Source organism: Crocuta crocuta, unplaced genomic scaffold, assembly GCF_008692635.1.
Source record: "Crocuta crocuta isolate KB4526 unplaced genomic scaffold, BGI_CrCroc_1.0 scaffold263, whole genome shotgun sequence".
Lineage (NCBI taxonomy): Eukaryota > Metazoa > Chordata > Mammalia > Carnivora > Hyaenidae > Crocuta > Crocuta crocuta.
In genome coordinates, this window is record NW_027529541.1 from 837,682 (window position 1) to 859,790 (window position 22,109).

Here is a 22,109-nt window from a genome sequence, read left to right on the forward strand (position 1 = left end):
AGGTATATATTTATGATTTATTACTTGCTCTCTAGTGTGTTTCTTTGATTTTATATGAGGTATTTGGAGGAAACCATTTTATGATAAATTCTAGGCCTGTCATAATATTTCTATAATAGCCAATGTCAGAACATCTGAAATTTCCGTATGATATTTCTGTACCATCCTCCAACAAGTGTTGAAATTTAACAATGTTTTTTTTCCCTGTGCTTAAGTCAAACTCAATAATATTCTGGGCATCTGTACTGTCCTTCATATATTTAAATTGTAATTTTGTTTACAATTTCAAAATATTGAAAACTGAAAGAAAAGTATGTGTTTAGAATGGTCTGAGTAATGCAAATATTGAAAAAGAAGAAAGATATAAAATTTATAAACCATGTTTCTAACCTAGGACATTCAAGAAAGGAAAGAAACTTAAGGTTAAATTGAGAAGAAAGTAACTAACAAAAATTAGAACAGAAATTCATGGAATTAAATACAAGAAAACAATAGAGAAAATTGATGAAACCAAAAGCTAGCTCTTTGGGAAGATCCATACAATTGATATGCCTTTAGCCAGGCTAACCAAGAAGAAAAGGAGAGTAGACACAAATCACCAATGCTAAGAAATGGAAAAGGGGTCCTCACTTCTAATCCCATGGGCTTTCAGAATATAATAAAGAGAGATTATGAATGACTTTATACCCATGAATTAGATCATTTAGATTAAGTGAACCAATTCCTTGAAATATACAAATAATTAAAATTCAAACAAAGATAATAGGCCTATATCTATAAAAGAAATTGATTTGATACTTAATAACCTTCCATTAGGCTGGGATAGTTTCACTGATGAACATAAGGAAAATATGATACCAAGTTTCCACCATCTATTTCAGCAAACAGAAGCAGAGGACCACTTTTAATGCATTCTATGAGACCAATGTTATTTTCACACTGAAACCAAATAAAGATATTATTAAAAAGGAAAAGAAAACTACAGACCAATATATCTCATGAACAAGCAGGCAAAAATGCTCAATAAAATATCAGCAAATCAAATTCAACACTATATAAAAAGAACTATACCCCATGACCAAGGGAAATAAATTTCATCTGTGTAAGACTGGTTCAATATTCAAAAATCAATTAATGTAGCACATCAATCCATCAATAGCACATCAACAAGATATAGAATAAAAAATAATATAATCATATTAATTGATATATGATCTGAGAATAAGTATCTTTAATTTCTAAACATTTACCTTAGGGCTATGTAATGAAAACTGTTTCTGTGTTTTAGGATCCGAAGTAAATGCATATTTGTATACTTAACTCTTAGAATTACCACAGCTTGCAAATAAAAAATCTTACAACCGACTTGGCTTTCTTGTATTTGAGTTTACATTTGAGTAATGCTTGACCCTACCATTTAAATATTGTGTTAAGCATTTCAAAATAATACTATATCATAACTGTAAATACATCACACTTGAAAACAAATTCATATAAGTAAAAATATTTGATAAAATGTCATTATTACATGAATTATTCTTGCTCATTTAGGACAATAATAAACTATCTGTACAACTAAAGACACTAAGTAAAATAGAAACAGTATGCAAAATTGCTTTTGTACAGCCCATCATACGTTGTTCTTAGGTATGGCTGGAGTCAGACACCCACAGACTACCTTTAAAATTAAACTGCAGAGGTGTCTGGGTGGCTCAGTTGGATAAGCATCCAACTCCGGCTGAGGTCTTGATCTTGGCTCAGGTCTTGATCTCCTGGTTCCTGGGATCAACATTGCATAGGGTTCTGTACTGACAATGCAGACCCTGCTTGGATTCTCTCTCCCCCTCTCCCTCCCTCTGCCCTTCCCCCACATACATTCCCTCTCAAAATAAATAAATAAACTAAAAAAATAAATAAAGTTGTAAAGTGGTTTCCCAGGAGCAACTCAAGTGTTAAGAATAGGCCCTAAGTTTTCCTGACCATGCCCATGTGTTTTGAGATTCGGCCCACATATTTGTGGCTCACTAGGTAATACAAGGGAAAAATCACTGCATTCTTTTCAGAAGCTTCCAAACATGCATAAGCCTCTTCCACATCTAAAAAACAGGCAAACTATCCCTTTGTTGCAAACACACAGCAACAAGAAAACCCCTCAACTCTGTATCTTCCTCCTGAAACTGTTTTTATTTCTCCTTCCTTTGTACCTAATTTTCTTGGAAATGTTGACATTTTCTCATCTTTTATTTACTTCTCTATCTTACTACAATCTTTTCCCATCAAATTTGCTCTACAGAAAATAGTAATGTCATGCTTTCAATGACAATCTAATTACCATTTCAATATAATACTGTATTTTTTTTTCAATTCTTATACAACATTTTATAGTGTTTGACACTGTTGATTAATCTTCTTTGGGGATCCTTAATAATACTCTCTGCTGGTTTTCTTCTCATTTCCCTGATAACTTTTCAGGTGGCCTTCACTGGCTTCTTTTATATCTGGATCCTTAAATATCCCCCCAATATACCTACTCATCCTTCCCAATGTTTTTTTCTAACATGCATTTTTTACTGGCATAATAACATACATATTTTTGGTGTTTCCAATACCAACATACCTATGTATCATATAAATAAATTTGTAAATGAATTAACTGGCTCTTAAGTCTCTGTTTCTATCAGACTTGAGCCACACGTTTTACTGTCTTCTAGATGTCTTTGTCTATTTTACCCTAATATGTATGTCTTTCTCCTGTCAGAATAAGTGCCACTTCTTACTTTTTTTTTTTTTTTCATTCCAGGAGAAGCACAACTATCTGCCTGTTCATCCAAATCAGTAATAAGGAACTGGTTTCTGACATTTTCTTCCAAGTCATGCTCCAACTTCAATTAGAAAGTTTTCCAGATTTTATCCCTTAAATATGTGTCTGCTCGATTCCTCTCTACTTGCATATGTGTCTCTTGTTGATTCAGCTTCTAATAACATTGAATGTAGTTTCACCAACCAATCCATTCTACATAACTTAATAGGTTTGACTTTTCAATGTGAGAGTTTTTAGTACAAGACCATTCAGGAGCTCCTCAATCCCTATAGAACACATTTTGAGCTCCTTAATATTGTTGGGGTGTGGACATGGTCCCTTTTTGACCTGCTGCACACTTCCTGTTTTAATCTTCTCAAATAACCCTTCCATCACTTAGCCTATGCTCCACTCCTCCCCCCCCCACAAAATAATAATTTGTAATTCCTAAAAATAGCTGTGGTTACAAAACCTTGTGCCTTTGGCCATGACAATATTCCTACTAGGTTTTTAAGGCTTCATGTCCTTTGAGAAGCAGATTTTTAAATAAACCATTGCAAATACTGATATTATAACACTCATTACATTCTCCCTTTAAATATTGGACTCTAAGGACAGCCACTAGGTCTTATTTGTATCTCTATTCCTAGTTCCTAGCTCAATGTCTGATGCCTAAGAGTTATTTAACAAATGTGAAGACAAATGAATGTTGACTGAGGACTGGCATGTCATTGTTATTTATTTATTTAATTAAAAAGGCAATATGGGATGATTAAAAGATTAAAGGTTTAAGTAAGCAAAATGAAGAAAGTCAAATGTCAGTTACACCATCCGTCTGTCGTTATATTTTGGTGCATACATATGCAGGCATTCATTTGTGCAAACCCTACATAAGAAAGAGATGCAGCTTATAGGGCATATACAAAACTGTTTAATTCACTAATGACAATCAAGTAAGTGGAAATTAAAATAGTGTTGGGAACTCTTTTTAAAAGGAAAACCAAATCTGGCAATGAAAACCAACCTTTCTTTCATATGCTCTCTCTTAGTTCCTCTATGTCTGTCTGTCTGTCTATCTATCTATCTATCTATCTACCTACCTACCTACCTACCTATCATCATCATCATCTTCTTCTCTCACTTGATATGTCTAGCTCCAGGTTAAACTTTCAGAAGTAATTACTTTTCCACAGCCAGTCTTGTCTTCCTCAATAGTTTGTTTTAATCCTAGCCCCTTTGCTTTAGATAACTCTTCTCTCTTGAGTTGGGCAAGGAGAAGGATAATTCGTACAGTGAGAGAAAAGAGGAACAGGCACAGAGTAAAATATAAATGATGTGCATGCTGTGCTTGGTAACTCCACAGTACCAGGTAGGGATTGTTACCCTGCGAAACCACCCATATCTCAGTCCAGGTTCCTGGCCATTCTTTCAGAGTTGAAAGGGTTATGCTCAGCAAAACACTTGAAATATATCCCTACTCATCTATTTGTGGCGTTAAAGAAAATAACTTCAATTTAAGAATTTTGTTGTCAGTATATTAAATCAAAAACTAGCTCCACCTGTTGGTGTTTAGGGGGTTGTCAGTTCCCTCATAGCCATTAGCCTTTGCTAATTGCAAATAAAGAAATGGCCACCTTTCTCACTCTCCCAAAGGGCTTTCTTCTCATCTATGTAGTACAACACTGTTGGGAGCCATTCTGAGCCCACTAGTCGAGAAAGCTCCTGGTAAGGTTAAAGCAAGTTTGCACGGTCTCTTGCCAATCAGATGATAACTGATATCCACCCCCACTCAATTATTTATGCTTGAGCACCAACCCCCCAAGGTACCTTGTTGATTAGTATCAGGAGTGACTTGTCCCCTTATTCTGGCCCTGGTATGATGATTGCACCTTGTGAAGGAACTTACTGTGGGAATTTCTTCTTTTGATTATGGTAACAGACATCGTGTCTCCAGCAGGTCCTATTTTCCTCCATACTTCCCCTTGAGCTATGAACAGGCTAATGACCCTTACTCATAAAAGAGTGACCTTTACATGTACAATTCTGTTTCTACCATTGCATTAGTCCAAGAGGTACATACAGCTCAACATGTAAATCAACTAACCAAAAATGTCTCTCATGCCCTAGCTCTTCAAGAAATCCTAATACTAGACACAAAGGTAAATGCATTCAAAGAGGCTATTCAATATACTGGAAATGAGCTAAACTCTTTAAAAGTATGGTTGGCTCTCCGGTGCCATAAAGAAGATAACTGGAAAAATCAAGTTTTGGCCAGAGACAAAGAGCCTAACTTAGAGAGAAGGATCAGATAAGAGCAGAACATAAGTTACTACATACCCCTTTGCTAACTGATGTTGTATAGCAACACCTTCCCTAAGGGCTACATTCCACAAACACCTTCCCTTACCCTGACAGCTGTGATGAGGATGGATAAGAGTATCTGCAAACCTATGACTTAATCTTAGTGTTATTAAAATGTGAACACCCTGCTATTTTCTTAGTTACTCAACCTCACTATAACTGGGGCAGTTCTGCAAGAAGACTTCTGTAAAACCTGTTTCTGTACATTTTCTAAAAACGTCTTATCACAGAGAACTATCCATTGTAAAAATTCCATTTTCTGATGCCATGTTAACATTTGGCCTATAAATAAAGACACCAAAACCGACAGGACAGAGATGCCTGCCTGGTGATCAGAAAGAATCTCCGGGGCTCTCTCACTTTCTCTCTTGCCGACACCGTCCATCCTTCAGGGACCCCTGGACCCGCCAGAGCCGGCCTCTGGCACAACACAAGGATTTGCTATTATATATTTTACTTTATAAAGTTGATAGAATCTGATTTCTTAGAACTTAGATACATATGTAAGACCATCTTTTGGTCCTCTTTAAGGATACTTTTCTCCATATTAGCAGTCCACTAAACGGCTAATTAGTCTCTTGAGAGGATGGGACTGGGGCCAAAGGAATAGTACCATACACCTTGTTTCCTACCCAGTCATTCAGTAAATTAACCCTTCTTCAATAGTGAAGAAGTTCTGGTATTTTTTTTGTATTTCTCATTATTTAAAAAAAAATTTAAATGTTTTTTATTTATTTCTGAGAGAGAGAGAGAGAGAGAGAGAGAGTGAGCAGGGGAGGATCAGAGAGAGAGGGAGATGCAGAACCTGAAACACGCTCCAGGCTCTGAGCTAGCCGTCAGCACAGAGCCTGATGCAGGGCTCAAACCCACGAACTGTGAGATCATGACTGAGACAAAGACGGACACTTAACTGACTGACTGAGCCACCCAGGCGCCCCTATCTTTCTCATTATTTTAAAAATATTTCTGCCCCCCACAAGTCTCCCAGTTTCTAGCTGGTGCCAGATATGGAGATGCAAAAGTGTAAGAAAGGAGAGGTTTTTAGTATTTGCCTTAATCCAGAAGCAGATGTCTTAGATTTCCTCCAAGAAACACAACTTGTTTCTTGTTGCAAGTGTAGCTCTAACTATAAAGTTGCAAGTGTAGAAATTTTAAGTCTTTCAGGTAGACATGCAGAGTCACAAACAGATAACATGTGGCACTAAGCTTTGCATCTTCCATAGAGTAACAAAATTTTCTAACAGTAATGAAATGCCATAACAATGAAATCATAAAAACAATGCCAGCAATACTATAATAATAGTGATGACAACTATGATGCCATTGGTAATGGTGTTTGAGCACCTACTGAATTCTCTAACTATATTGTAGATCATTTATCTTTGTTCAACTTCACAACTATCATGAGAGTTGAAATGCTATCTTTATTTTATTTTATTTTAATTTATGTAAGATAAGAAATTGAGAATTAGAGAAAATTAGTAGTTGACCCCAATTCTCAAATCTATCTCTTCTGGTCTGTGTCTTCTTCAAAATATCTCTATTCTTGTAGGACTTTCGATAACTTTCATGTGACTTCAAATCAGATACAATTTTAGAGATCGCACGATCCTCCTCACTCATTTTAGGGGGAGGAAAGTGAAACTCACAGAGTTAAGTGATGTGCACACCGTTACTTAAAAATTGTTTCAAAGAAAGCTTCAACATTTAATCATCTGATACACAGTACGATTTTCCTTCTATGGCATCTAAAATGTCTCCCAAAATTAGGACTCGTAAGTTCATAATGTGAATAAGTGTACCTGGTAAAATTGATAGAATATTTAAAATCTCTGAGAAGCCAATGTATACATTCAACAAACACATCAAGCTGCCTGCTTAGTTCACTGACAAAAGTGATTTATTTCACATTGTTCAGTTCTGAAGTCTTTTCCTCTGGCACTCATAACAACTAACAGTACTGTAAGTAATAAAAAAACTAATTTTTATTCAATTGTAAATACCCAAATCGCCCCCACCCCCTTTGCTGGTTTCTTCCTGTTAAAATGATAAGCACATTGGTTTGAGTCTTTACAAGCGTACTATTGATTCATAAGTTACATGAATTTACCAATATTCATGGCATATCATATGAATATTAAAAATATTATAGAATAACTATTATCCTTAGCAGAATAACTTTTAAAAACAATTGGTTTGCACTATGAAACCTGTAATTTCTCATAAAAGAAAAACACCCTAAAGCAATTTCACACCATCTTCACATATGTTCTGCCAAAAGTTATATAAAGCCAAACCTCACATCCTAGAGCGGTAGCAATGTAATTAGATTTCTATTTTATAACTGAATATGCAGATTTCAACGGAAGGTATGTGATGATATATTTTGCTTACTATGCCAAAATGTCATGGATAGAGGTTGAGAAGTTGAGTTACAATTAATTACACAGTTTTACTGACTGACTGAGACAAGAGCAGTATGGAGCTCCCATTGAGATGTAAATGAGGCCCACTTAAGTCGCAAGATCATTGATTTGTTTGCTCTTTAGAACCAATGCCTCTACTCAAAGGATCTCCAGGGTTTACAGAACAGGAAAAGTACACAGCAGTGCGTGAGGGCTGATAGGTACTTTGGTGGTTCAGACATTCCAAGATTCTTGAGAGAAAGAAAAGAGCAATCCTCTGAGGTGGGGCTCATGCTAGAGAAGAGAACAGCAAGCGGCACATGGAGAGCAGTCTTCCAGGACAGAAAAGACAGACTCTCAACAGCAATGTTCTCAGTCTGTTAGAAGGGCCATCTGTGCCTGCACAGCCTGTGTGTTTGATAAAACTGCACATTGTCAGCCCAACGTACCCAAATCAAAAGGTCTCAGTTGGAGCCCCAGAATGCACACCTCTGAAAAGCTCCCCAGGTAATTCTTAGTGTAGGCTGGACTTTGACAACCACTGATCCCTCGAGTTTGGTGACTGGCATTTAGTGAGAGGCAGGTTGATAATTAACAGATGCTATATCCCATAAGGGGTATCATCTGAGTGTCGTTGGGAAGGCCAATCACGGCATCAGAGGAACTAGGAGATATTGAGACAGGTAATTGGCATTAGTGGTGTATGTCCGACAGAATGATAGCAGGGTGCCAGTCTCAGGTTTGGGTAAGAGCTCTGATCTCAAGGAAGAAAAAGTTATCAGTGTGACCCCTTGTTTGAGAAATACTGGTACAAGCCTGGCTAGTAAAGAGAGAAGAAGGAATGGGCTTGGAGTTGAGAACATTAGGGCCAAAGTTTAACTGCATTAACTGTATTTAAATGTATTTACAAATACATTCCATCAGTCATTTGTGGATTTTTTCAAAGTTCCCATTAACAAACAAGAAAATAACAGAAAATAACACCCCCTTCAGAAATACACAGATAAAACAGAGGCCAAAAAATCAATTAAGATTTAAATTGTAACGGAAACTTACATAGTGATAGTGTTATACTTCGTCCCACAAATCACACTGTTTCATTGACTTGCAGGGGAATAGAAGCCTTTATTGTGGGGGCTACTATCATTCTTCTTTTATGGCCTCCATTTACAATGCAGCACAGAATCGGGTTGTTATTCCAGCACTTTCCCAGAAAGTCAGTCACTCTAGTAAAAACTCAACTGTTCTCAACTGCTGTTTTCCCAGAAGAGTTTGTCTTCATGAGAAAAAGGGACACAATAGTACCTTCCTGAAAATCCTGGTCAAATCTGCTCATCCAATAAGATGCCAGAGAATTGACGAGGATGAGGAGATGGGAGAAAGTAATGGGGTGAGTTAGTTGCCTGACACCCACCGCATGCCTTTCAGCTGAGACAGGGTCTCTTCCTCCTTCTGACATATGCGTGCTCCAAATTAGTAGCACTTTAAAGTCACCTATCACTCTCTACCTTATATATATTATAGGTAATTCATCCATTCACTGACTCTCTCCCTTATATATATTATAGGTAATTCATCCATTCACTGAATACTTTTTTAACCTCCTTCTGTGTACCATATGGCAGTCTAGGCACATCCATAAATAAGACTGTTGGTGTCCCTAACCTCATGGCATTGGAATCTCTGATGGCAAGCTTTGCATCTGACATATGATGTCACCTCTCATGAAAAATATTTGCCCTATAAAGTCCTGGAATAAGCATAATGAAAAGGTTTGCTAGGGTTAACTGTTTCCTTTTCATGCATTCTCTTTAAAAGGTAAGCTAGCATATTTTGTGAAGATGTTTTTCCCCACCAATGTTTGACAGGTGCATACCGTTTTGACCAGAGCCCTATGGGAATGTTTCCTATGATACTAAAATAATAAAATACAGTTTTGACCCCCTGAGATGGAATGGAAACATATCTGGTGAGATATAAACTAATTTTAGTACATAAAAACAATTAAGAAGTAACTGTTAGCTGACAAAGAAAGAAATGTAGTATCAGTGGCATTGATTAGGATATGATTTTTATAATCTTAGAATCATAGATTAAATGATTAAATGTCTTGAAAGTTCTAATAACAAAGTGTCTCACGTCATGCTATAATTTTCTTCGTTTTATTAGGTTTTTATAATAGGGAGGACTAGTTTTTCCTGTTTCCGATCAGAATAAATTCCTTAGTTTTAGTTAATTTTTAAAGTATTCTTTTTAATAATATATATTATATATATATAGAGAGAGAGTGCAATCAGGGGAGAGGGAGAGAGGGAGAGAGCAAGAATGCATGCTTGCGAGAGATGGGGGTGGGATTGAATCTTAAGCAGGCTCCATGCTCAGTGTGGAACCAGATGTGAACTTCATCCTGCACCCTGGGATCTTGACCTGAGCAGAATCCAAGAGTCAGATGCTCACCTGACTGAGCCCCACAGGCTCAGTATTCTTAAGTGGAAAAACTTTCTCAGAAGTTTTAGCTCCCTAGTGCATGATATAGAAAATACATATCATATTTCACATGCATACTCTTCTGAAGGTAGACCTGCTATTTACTTTTTCCATTGTCTAAAATTTTCAGAAGGAAAGAACTCTTCATCAGTATTTGGAACACTCTGCCCAAGAAAATCCTACCTTTTGTGTGAGACAAGGAGTATTGCAGACCATATCACTTCTGATGAGAGCTCTAATATATACTTTTGATGGTAATGCTCATTCCTATTCTATCAGTACTAATACAACCGAATAACCCATTTATGCAATTTTCCATCTTTCTACAAGATGGATGAGTAAGCTTAATGTATAAAGGATGACAAATTGAAATATAGAAATCTGGACAGAACGGAAAAACCAGGGAAGCACATACAATTACTAGCATCTGTCAATCCTTTCCCATCATTTGTCATTCATTCTGTTGCTAATTCTCACAGCTGAAATTATGTGTCATGGGATAAATGTGATAGGAAGTTAGTTTTCAGATTTTCTTAAGTAAAGGATCAATGAAACACATTCCGAAAAAAAATACAGCTGGTATTGCTTGTCATTTTCACATCTTCAAGATAGAGGAAAATGTACTTTCCATCTCTTTTTGGGAGAAAAAAGTAGCCCTGATAAGAACACAGCACATAAGGAGAATAATTTCCAGTTCCTTAGAAGAAGATTTTGCCATCTGTTCAGATAAATGCACAGTTTTTAATGCTGAATCATGATTATTAGTACATTTGCTCTAATATATGTACTACTTATTCTGACATACCAAAGCATTAACAATGATTTTACAGACTTTTAAACATATTTTAAGATTCTGAAATCTGAAATTCCTTTTTTTAAAAAAGGGCTTTTGAGCTAATAACATGTATCTTGAGAACACTAGAAAGTTTGAAAATACCAAGTGATTGTATTAGTATTATAGCATATGGTGTATTTTACAACATTATTATAGCATATGGTGTATTTTACAATATTCCAGTCCATAAACTGGAAATAAATAAAACAAGGTGGGATTACTGTTGTAATACACACAGGCACATGAAGAAATAAAGAAAAAGCCTCAAGAATGATCCAGGTATATATCTATGCTCTAGGTTCTAATAAAAGTGGAATTTCAAATGAGTACAAAGGATAGAGTTTTCAGTCAGTTGTACTGGGATTTGATAAGAAATGTGGTTATATTTTAGAGAACAAAAGTCAAATAAATATTCTGACATACTAATACTAGAAATGTAATTTTCCAAAATTATTTCTGGGGATTAGTCAACAATGCATTATGAAAGTTCTAAAAATTTACATTTGTTTAATCTTTTTAAACTATTATACCCTTTTCTTTGAATCTAAGAAGTCATGAGGGGCAAGCAGAAATAGTTATGCACGATAATCATCTTGGTATGTGCTTTCAAAATATTTTTTCAATTTTATATTTCTGTATTTTCCACATTTCCTGGCATTCAAAAGTGAGAACTCAGGTGGGCCTTTGGAGTATGGCTAGTTAATTACAAATGTGAAGAGCCATGTGCAGCAGTGTGCTGATAAATAGTTTGCAAAAGAAATGAACTAACAAAAGATCCCAGTTGGTCCCATTGGAAGATTTCTGTGGTGTACGTTATCCCATTGTGGTGGATTTCAAGCTATCAGCATGACATCATTGAAGTTGGAGTCATGTTGACACATAAGGTGGACTCCTCTGTGCCATGGACATGGTGAGAGACTGGCCAATTTGCTACTTCACACCTAGTTTAGGAAAAGAGGGTCCAGCCTCGCTTGCTTATGAGGGATTTGAGTACACAAGTGCATTTTTCTAGTATAATCTTCTGTAATTTTTCAGAAAAATCTGGGAGTAGAAGGAGGCTGATTTCAAAAAGAACTAACAATAGTGTAGAAGATACAATGTCTCTGCCATACCCTTTTTACTCCTAATATTCCTTATGATTCTGGGCATTTTATTTAGCATTGCTGCATCTCAATGTTCATTTCTCAAGATTAAAAGAAGATAAATATACCTCCACTAACAATCAAAAGATGATCATGAGGCAAATGTTAGGGAGTTAATTGTTGAAACACTCTGCTAAGCAGAAAACATTAGATAGACATGAAGATTTGTCTTTGAACCATTTTTGGCAAAGTACTTTATAAAAGTCCCTGAAATATATTTATGATGCTACAATAACTAAGTTTATAAGAACCAATGAGTCAAATCAACATCTTTTTCTCTTATTTGTTTATTTGGTAGCCAATCACATAATTATTAAATGATTTAGAAGCAAAGATGATTTCTAGATATACAATAACTAAGTCATGAGAGAATTTTGAGATATAAAATAACTAAGTCACGAGAGAATTTTGAGAAGTAACTTCCTGCATTTTTTTCCTAATGAAATAGACTGCATTCTTGATCATTCATGCCATGTGTATGGATTTTCTTCCTTTCCTTTCTCTAATTCTTTGGGGAAATAATGTTTCTTTCCATTGAATTATGATTTCTTCTTGTAATAAATATGGTCCTCCTATTTAAAATTGGCTTGTGTGCATTTATAATAAAGGGTTTCAAATTTTTATGCAAACTGCAATCCATATGCAGACATACTCTACAATCCTTTTGATTTTAGATGCATAAATGATGTTCTAGAAATTTTCCCTTTGTTTGGTTATCACAGCATTAGTCATGCAAAGAACCCTATATAATAGCAGAATATGTTTGTATCAAAACATATTTTAAATAATAATAATATCAAGAGAGAAAATAAAATCAAATTATGTTCTAATTAGACCTAGCATCTATGGAAAGAAAAACACTGGGCTTGGTATAAAGAAACCCACGTTCAAATGATGACTTCTTTGGTTAATGGAACCATTTCATTAGGGAGAAATAACTCCAAAACATATAAATAATAAGGTTGGCTGAGCTAATCATTCAATATGAAACAAGCAGTTACACTGAATATCAGTAGTTATTTACTTTCTTGGTTCCTATATAACTCAATGGTCTTCTTGGTTCCTATAGAATTCACTAGTCTTTGCCTTCTCCACCAGTTCCCTGCATGTTGCTGTGGCCCAGTCTCAGAGAGAATTTTTGCTCTACCCACACAAATCATTATCTGATCTCATCTACTTCCATGGCATGAAAAGGCATCTATATGCTGATTATATTATGTGTGTTTATGTGTATGTACATGTGAGAATGTGTGTGCACATGTGGACAGTTCTCCCTCTCAGTGGAAACTTTCCCTTTGAGCTAGCGAATTGATCCTTCCTCTTGGATGTTCAATAATTTCACCTTTATATTAATAAGTTCAAACTGGAAGTCTTGATTCCATGTCCCATGGTATTCGTAATGACACCAGCAAATACCCCTTTTTTACAAAACACCTAGATATTATATTCCTTTTCTGTACCCATTCCCCAATTTTATTTTTACATATCTGAAATCTTTTGCTAAGGTCTTCTCTTTGGAATAATATGTGATCCTTAATTTTTGATCAAATTAAGCACAAACACCCATAAACTTACCCACCTGGTGGCAATCACAATTTCTTGGATAGAGTACACACAGTGTGAAGACATTTTATTACATGCTAACTTTGAAAGATTGCAGGTATTGGTTTATTCTAAATATGAAACTAAAATTTCAGAAGGCGGGCAGGGTATTAACCCACTGCAGTTATTCACACTTGAACCAGCAGCCTGTTGATTTCCAAAATATTTAAGGCCGCTGCTCAATGCCCAAGGCATGCATACAATAACCATCACAAACTGTTATTGGATTCCTATGTCCTCACAGATAGAACTCACTGTAAAGGTTTATTTCTTTTGGAATACTGATAATGTTGAAACCAGGAAAATGTGACATTTCATTCTTCTTTGTATAATGGTTGCCAATTGGTGATTCTTTATTATATTTCAGTCATGAAAGAGCAATCTAAAGCATAGGAAATGTGTTTTCTCTTTCAAAAACCTATTAGAAGAAAACAAATAAGGATTAGGTTATAAACTTTTTTTTTCCATCCAAATGTAGTGAAAACAGTGGGATGCCCTTTTATGCTAACTATGTCTAGGAAAGAATTGAAAGGCTTGCTGAGCCAGAAACATAAATGGCTTTGATAGCACTGGAGTTGAAAACCTTTATTTACATTCACTCAGTGTGAATGTGAGCTTCCATATGGTCAAACCCATGGCTTACGACTCTATGGGGAAGGTTAATATGTTATCTGGCTCTTCTCACACAAATTATATTCTGATGGCAACCATTAGCCCTCTCATAGTTTTCTTTCTTTTATGAGCCTTCCCAAACTCTTCTCCCCTTTGGCCTACAAACAGACTCCCTCCTCCACCAGGCCAGTTCAGCATGATTGACTCTGAAGGCAACATCCTTTCTTTCTACTACAGAAAAGTAATGCTTTGCTAAGGCATTTCCTTCAGAATCATTTAGCTGTTTGAAATTTAGAAATGGGAAAAAAAGAATCAAGGCGCATGCTTGGCTTAAGTTAGAGGATTTTATTGCTCAGTTATGTTGGTGATGATGAATGGTAATGGTTGTAGTCATTTTTTTTCTTATATAACATGAATATATATATATATTTTTTTCAATGTTCTGCTTTCACATTTATTTTCTGCAATCCAAATGCTCACTCACTCATACAGCCTCTAGCTTAAGACTCTTGAATTCTAAGCAATGGATGAGATAGTCAGAGAATAAAAATAAAACCAGTGAGATGCCACACTGCACTCAATCATTCCTTCATTAACTTTGTCACTTAATCAATCAACATATACTTACAAGGGTTATACCTATAAGGTGTACTATCTTCAGCAGAAAATGAAACTGAAAAAAAGAAAAGAAAATGAAACTTAAGCTCGTTTGAGAGTGTCTGGTGAACTGGTAAACAGATCTTCAAGTAATTGGTTTGCATGGAAACATTTATTTTTGCAGAAGGTAAAAGGGGAGGTTTTTATATGGTGACACCTGGTGGCTGAGACTCGGATGGGTGGTGCGGAACAGTGCTGTGCCCTCCCGTGCCTTGCAGCACAAACTGGCTCTGAGGTCTGAGGAGACAGAGATGAAGGGGAAGCCATATAAGCAATTTTCAGGTAGCCCATTATTTGACACCTACAGGCAGCCTGAAATCCTTCTATCTCCAAACAATTAAGAAAGTGACACAGGATGGAGAGAAGGGTTTTGTCCTTTCTTCCACATAGAATATGGTATTAAGGTTGTTGCCTCATGTCAACTCTCATGGTGATTCTCAGTGATGAGAAAAGAGACAGAGATACCAAGAGCTCAGTGGTCAATGATGATGCCTGCCCCCATATAGTACTCAGCAGTTGCTTACCTAAGTAATAGCAAATCCTAATATTATCAGACATATGTTATCAGACATCCCTTGGAGACTCCTAGACATGCTTGGAGAGTACATTCAGGTCATTGAGATCCTGCAGGCGCAGATGTAGGGAAGAATGAGTGGAGTTTTCTGTTACTACTATTAATTCAACCTCACTTCTTCCTGGAGATTGCTGAAGGCTAGGAAATGCAAGTCTCACTTTCCAGGGGAAACTTTATGTACTGAGCATGAAAGAAGGTGCCTGGATAACATGAGGCCAAGGTGTTTATATACTAGTGGGGGAGAGGAACACTGTGGTAACTCAGAGAGAGTGATTTGGGAGTACAGAGAATGAGTATACAATCCAGACTGGAAGGACAGAGGTTTGAAAGATTCAGGAAAAAAAAAAGAGGAAGCATAAAAAGCACTACAGCAAAGGGTCTACAAGGCATTGTAAGGTATATTCATAGATTTGTGAGAGCTTGGTTGTATTTGAAGCACAGGTTTCAATAAAGGAATAAGCAGCAGATGATGATAGATGGGTAGATGACAGAAAGACAGTGAGACAAAGACATAAATGAGCACATAGATATGAGTTTAGAAGACAAGTAGGGCTCATGTCATGAAATCCCATGTGTCCCTCCCTGGTGTCAGATCCTACAAAGCTAAGGACCACATCTCTCCTATTCTGTACTTCCAAGTGACTGCAGGCAACAGAAATGCAAGAAATACTGTCTGATTGGATAGATACATGCATAGCAGTGTGGTCCAAGTTTATCCTATATCCAGTGGAAATCACTAGACGATAGCAGGCAGAGAAGTCTTGTGAGGGGAAGAAAATATATAGAATTGTGGTTGAAGGGAAACATAGTTTGGCTCTTACTATTTTCCTTTCAAAATGATAGAAGAGAGCATGTTTATATACGGGAGAGAAAGAGTCAATAAAGGGAGAGAGGAGGAATATTCAACAGAGGAGTTAATTGTTGAAATAATTACTTTAAGAGGATGGAAGAAATGTCATAAGTAATAGGTGGAAGGATTTGCATTGAACAGATGACAGGATAGCTTCTCCACTAAGAGGGAAAGGAAGAAGGGAAGGTAAACAGCAAGGCTGATCACAGGACTGGAAAGAAAAGGTTGGGGAAAGAGAGGAGGCTGAGAAAGAAAACTCTTCATGTCCTCTATTTTCTCTATGAAAAAGATGGTGAAATTGACTTCTCAGGAGCACAGAGAGAGATTACATATATATAGTCCGCATGTAGTCAGTATACCAACCCAATGAGAATTAGCTTGATGGATGTGGAGAAGGTGCTGAATGTCTTGGCTAATGCTGGAAATAAGATCAGTGCTGGAAAGTATCTGGATGTATTATTTCTATTCCATCAGTTTTATCCTTAAAGGAGTAAATGAAAATGAAATGGGTCATTGTAGAGGAAACATACAGAAGAAGCAGAAGGAATTTTTTATTCAGAGATTATGTTATGTGTAGGTTTATATAAGACAGTAGGAGTTCTAATAGTATGAAGAAATATCTCAGGATATTGTATATGAGTGTAGATTTTACTTCCCCACATTGACTTTAAGCTCTTTGAAAGAAAGCATTGTAAATTTATTTAAATTGTAAATATCATTGCATCTAGTCTGCTACTTCACTACTTTGGACATATATCCATCTTAGTTTCCAATCTCTTAATAAAAGGAGAACTGTGTTGTAGTAAATGATGTTTCAGATCTCTTTCAGGTTTAATAATATTCTCAGAGAGCTTTTCTCCTCCTCCTCCTCTTCTTCTTCTTCTTCTTTTAGTAGGGTGTGTAAAATTGATGACAATGATATTATGAGGCATTGAAACATGTCTTATAGTACCTACTATGCCTTTGTACCAAAGGCTACATCAAGATGGCCATATTTTGTATCACATGATACTGTGTCCAGCCAATTGGATGAGAACTGGGCACTGAAGCCAAGAGACCACCCAGGAATCCTTGACTTATTACTTGGCTCCAAATTATGAGTAAGACCGTTCATATTACAAACCTCATTTCTTATAAGCTGGGACTACTGATAAGAGGGGTAAGTTAAGTTTGGGAACTGATGCTTAAAAGATTTTTTAAGAAAAGTTGCAAAGTATTACTGGTTTTGTGATGAGCCAAGCATAAATTGAACATATAAAAGAGAAAAGAAAATATGAGTAAGCAGAAAAATCTAAGCAGAAGGTAAAATAGGATGAGATACTAGTGTGAACCACAGAAAGTATGAGTAAGATTACATGTAGCCTAAGGGAAATATAAAGCAAGTCTCTAGAATATGTCTCTGCTAGCATCTTATTTACATTGCCTCTATTAATATCATAAAGGTCAAAGGTACAGCTGTGGACACAAGCTTCTTGGATTTAAATCACAGCTACACTCTTCACTAAACTTGTAATCATTGGAAAGTTAAAACATTCTGGCCCCAATATCATCATCCATAACCTGGGAATAATCATAGTGCTAAAAATTAAATTAGTTAAAAGAAAATACTCTTCAGAAAGCTACTCAGTACCCAGGTCTTGCTACTATTATTTTATTACTCCTTACAATTAGATGTGTCTAAAACCAAAACTTCCATTCCCCCCCTCACCAATTGTTCTATTGAACCATATCATAATTTAAGACACCAAAAAATTTAACTGTATTTGTATATTCAAAATGTCCTTGAAATTTTTAGACATAGAAAAGAGTGAGCAGTTCTTGAAGATATGGCTCTGAAGGTATTTAAGCTTATGACAATACAGGAAAATATTGGATTAAGTGGAGCACAGTCTAGATTCCTTCTGACTGCTTGCTCATTATTTCACTTACAGCAACTGTCTCCCCTTATCACTCTTTCTGCTGGGCATAATACCTCTCACCCCACACTGGAGCTAGGTATTTATTTTCAAAGCCTAGACATAGATGATGGTTTATAGTTGGCAGAAGATATGGTGGGAAGGACCCTGACTCAAGCTTAGACAATCATTCCCTTTTCTGGGTTTTAGATGATAGAGAGTTAAATTAGGCTTTCTTAGGAAATCAAAATATATAAACTCTGAAAGTATGAGTAACCACGTGTTGTCATGCAGACTGATGAACATAGAAAGCCAGTCTTCAGCAAGACAAAAGAATATCACAGATTCTCAGAGATAAGCAACAATGAGAATGGAGACAGGTGCTGATGATTGAGCTACTGGGTGGAGCTGCTGTTAAAGTCTGGGCACCCTTATCTTCGGTTTCCAAGAGCATCCATGGTCCCTTTAAGTGCTATGGTCTGAATGCTTGTGTCCCCCAAAATTTACAAGTTGTAATTCTGATGCCCATTGTGATAGTATTAGGAGGTAGGGCCTTTGAGAGGTGATTAGGTTATGAAGGAGGAACCCTCATGGATGGGATTAGTATTCTTATAGAGATCCTACAGAGCATGTAGCCTCTTCTGGCATGAGGATACTATGAGAAGTCCATAACCCAGAAGAAGGCTTTTGCCCAATCATACTGGCACTCTGATCTACTTCCAGCCTCTAGCTGTGAGAAATAAAGTTTGGTTTCTTATAAGCTCCCTAGTCTGTGGTATTTTGTTACAGCAACCTGAACAGACTAAGACAATGAGTTACGCATTTGTTCGAATCAGTTTGTGTTTAGTTTTGTATATTTACCAAACATGGGAAAATGGCTCTAATCAATAAATCTAGGATGTTTAAAACTTTTCATAATTTTCAAAAATATGATTTTTAAAAGAAAATCAAAGATGGTGGGAAAGACATGGGATATCTCTGAGATGCTGTATCTTTTGCAGAAATATTCAAGAAAAGAGAAGACAGATAACAATGGAAAGGAGCCACTCACCTACAAGATCCATTCTTGGTACCAGATTTTTTAAAAGTTTATATATTTATTTTGGGAAGGAGAGAGAGAGAGAGAGAAGAGTAGGGCCAGAGAGAGAGAGAGAGAGGGAGAGAGAGAATCCCAACCAGGCTCTGCTGAGCACAGAGACTAACATGGGGCTTAAACTCATCACCTGTGAGATCATGACCTGAGCTGAAATCAAGAGTCAGATGCTTAACCTAACTGACTGAGTCACCCAGGCACCCTCTTGGCACCATATGTTTTTTTTTAAATTTTTATTTCTTTCTGAGAGAGAGACAGACAGACAGACAGACAGCATAAACAGGGGAGGGTCAGAGAGAGAGACACACAAACACAGAATCTGAAGACAGGCTCCAGGCTCTGAGCTAGGGGTCAGCACAGAGCCCGATGTGGGGCTCGAACCCAGGAACCGTGAGATCATGACCTGAGCTGAAGTTGAACGCTTAACTGACTGAGCTACCCAGGCGCCCCTGACACCATATTTTTAAGAGAAATAAATTCTAGCCTCCTATGCTAGCAAACTAATGAAAGCAGGAGGCACTTTTTAAGACAATAACTAATTGGGATGTGGTGGGGACTTTTACCCTTTTACCCCAATGCTTTAAATTTGAGAGTAATGCCTCCTAAAGTGAATATAGCCAAGTTTTGATGACCATGAGAAAAGATTCCAAGTGTTTAAATTTATTTCAAGGGATGTTAGAAATAGTGATTAGGTAGAAAGTACCATTAAACGATTAAGGGGAAATGAGGAACTATCACTTTGTATATTTGTATTACATTTTATTTCCTATGAATTTTTTACATGTTTATAAAAATTGAAGAATGAAGTCTCCTATGTTTACACACTGATATTAAATATTATTATCCACATTGTAAACCCAGGAGGCAAGTTCTTCAACACTGTACTTCAATTTCTTTGAGGCAAAATTACAATGAGATTATTAATGTAGTTATCAGATACTGTTTTGCTCAATTACAAGTGCTTGCCACCATAGAAAATGCTATAGAAATATTCATAGTCAGTAAATAAATGTAATTATTATTTATCTTGTTACATGAAAAAAGTGATAGTGTTCATTCATTCCCTACTCAACATTTATCGACCTTGTTTTAGACAATATATACTAGTTATGTGTGGGAAACAAAGAGATATGGCTATGAAAATCAGTCTCTGCCTTAGAATAGAAACTCAGACGGTAGTAAAACATAGAAAGGGAATTATCTTTCAATTATCTGTAACTCAAAAATTCACAATTGGAACAGTAACTAGGCACCATCAACAACAATCTCCATTCACCTCAGGACATTTATTCCTGCCCCATACATTCTACCAAGGCAGAGCCAATTGGGCATTTGCAAATCCAAACCTGTCTTAAATATAGAAATGCAATATCAGCACTATTTGGAAATATATTCTAAGCATAATTTTTAAAATATATATTAGGAAAGAGTCTAGGCTTCTATGTACACTAATGAAATATATAATGTGAGTTTTGTCATAAACATTGAACAGAGGGTAAATACAAAAATTGGGTACGTTAGAGAGGTTCAGTTCCCTTATAACTTGGTCAATCTTTGGGAAACTGAAATTAAACGACCTTGGAGGAAGCTTATTGCCCCTTTGATAGAAGAGCAGTTCTTAAAACAAAACAAAACAAAACAAAAAACAACTTTGAAGCATATTTGGTAACAAAAGGATTGTGTTCAGTGAATTTCTATTTGCCTGTGCTATCAGTCCTAGGGCTTACCGCACTATATGTTCATGAATATTGTTACGATCTGCCATTTGCCTATTTCCTCTGTTTCTCTAGTTATTTGACCTTGGAAAGAACGTCTGCTATCAGCCTCCGTTGATTCATTCAAAGTCTTCTTGCATTTGAATAAAAAGAAGTAAGAAACCCTACTGAGTAGCAAAATCATCAACATAATGTGAATTCCCAGAATATTTCTAACATTTATATAATTTCACTCTGAAAATCCCAGAGATGCAAAATGGAAACTATTTCTTAACCATGGAAAGATTTTATGTTCAAGCAATCAGCCTCTTTCTTTGGGTTTAAACTAAACAGAAAGGAGAGAAGAGTTTGAACTCCATCACCTTCATTTTAAGGCTGATAATAAAAAGGTAAGTGTGCATGATTCCCTATAATTTTCCAAGCACCTTGGTACCTATGGGTGACATAGGGTGATGGAGGAGTGTGTGACCAGCAGGGGAAAGCAGGCTGAGTGATGGGATGTGAACTAATCAAGAGGCTGCAGCATGTGGGACTCACGAGCGGATCTGGAGAGACAGGAGGGACCTGGGTGAAATCGAGTTGCAAGAGAGTGTGAAAGTCTGAGAGGAAAGAGAATAAGGTGTAAACCAAAACCAGGGTAAATTACAAAAACCAGCGTTTAACTAGATTTGCAAACATGAGATATACTTAAAAATTAAGTGGAATGAAGGGTAGAACATTACAAGCTTTATTGATTTTTAAGTCTTATTCCTATAGCTATGGTTCTTTTACAAGTAAAAAAACATGTCTTTAACAATTTTTCTTATTCCCAAAATGCATATAAGTAAGTTGAGGCTGCAGCAGTTAAATTTATTCAAGGTCACACATAAAATTAAGTAAAGACTCATATTTAAGTCCTCTGATTGTAAATACTGTACTCTTCACACTATCATGCCATTACAGCCAAAAAGATTTTAAGTAGTTCATTTAATTCCAGTATATAATGTTAAAATGATAAAGACCACTCATTTCTGTCAGTACTGAAAGTTGCTGTGCAATTCAGGAGTGTTTTAATAAATCTACATATGCAAGATAATGATAT

At 36.2% G+C, this 22,109-nt stretch overlaps 1 protein-coding gene and 1 long non-coding RNA gene across 2 annotated transcripts in view; one reads left to right on the forward strand and one right to left on the reverse strand.

Annotated features, from left to right (window-relative positions):
• The window catches only part of LOC144229338 (uncharacterized), a 31,139-nt gene extending 9,986 nt beyond the window's left edge, over nucleotides 1-21,153 (forward strand). Inside the window, exons 2-4 of the long non-coding RNA XR_013334462.1 lie at nucleotides 10,184-10,307; nucleotides 19,222-19,289; nucleotides 21,104-21,153. This is a non-coding gene — a long non-coding RNA (uncharacterized LOC144229338). The remainder of the gene's footprint in view (nucleotides 1-10,183; nucleotides 10,308-19,221; nucleotides 19,290-21,103) is intronic.
• LRRTM4 (leucine rich repeat transmembrane neuronal 4) overlaps nucleotides 1-22,109 on the reverse strand; it is a 699,153-nt gene that overhangs the window by 194,635 nt on the left and 482,409 nt on the right. The window lies entirely within an intron of this gene.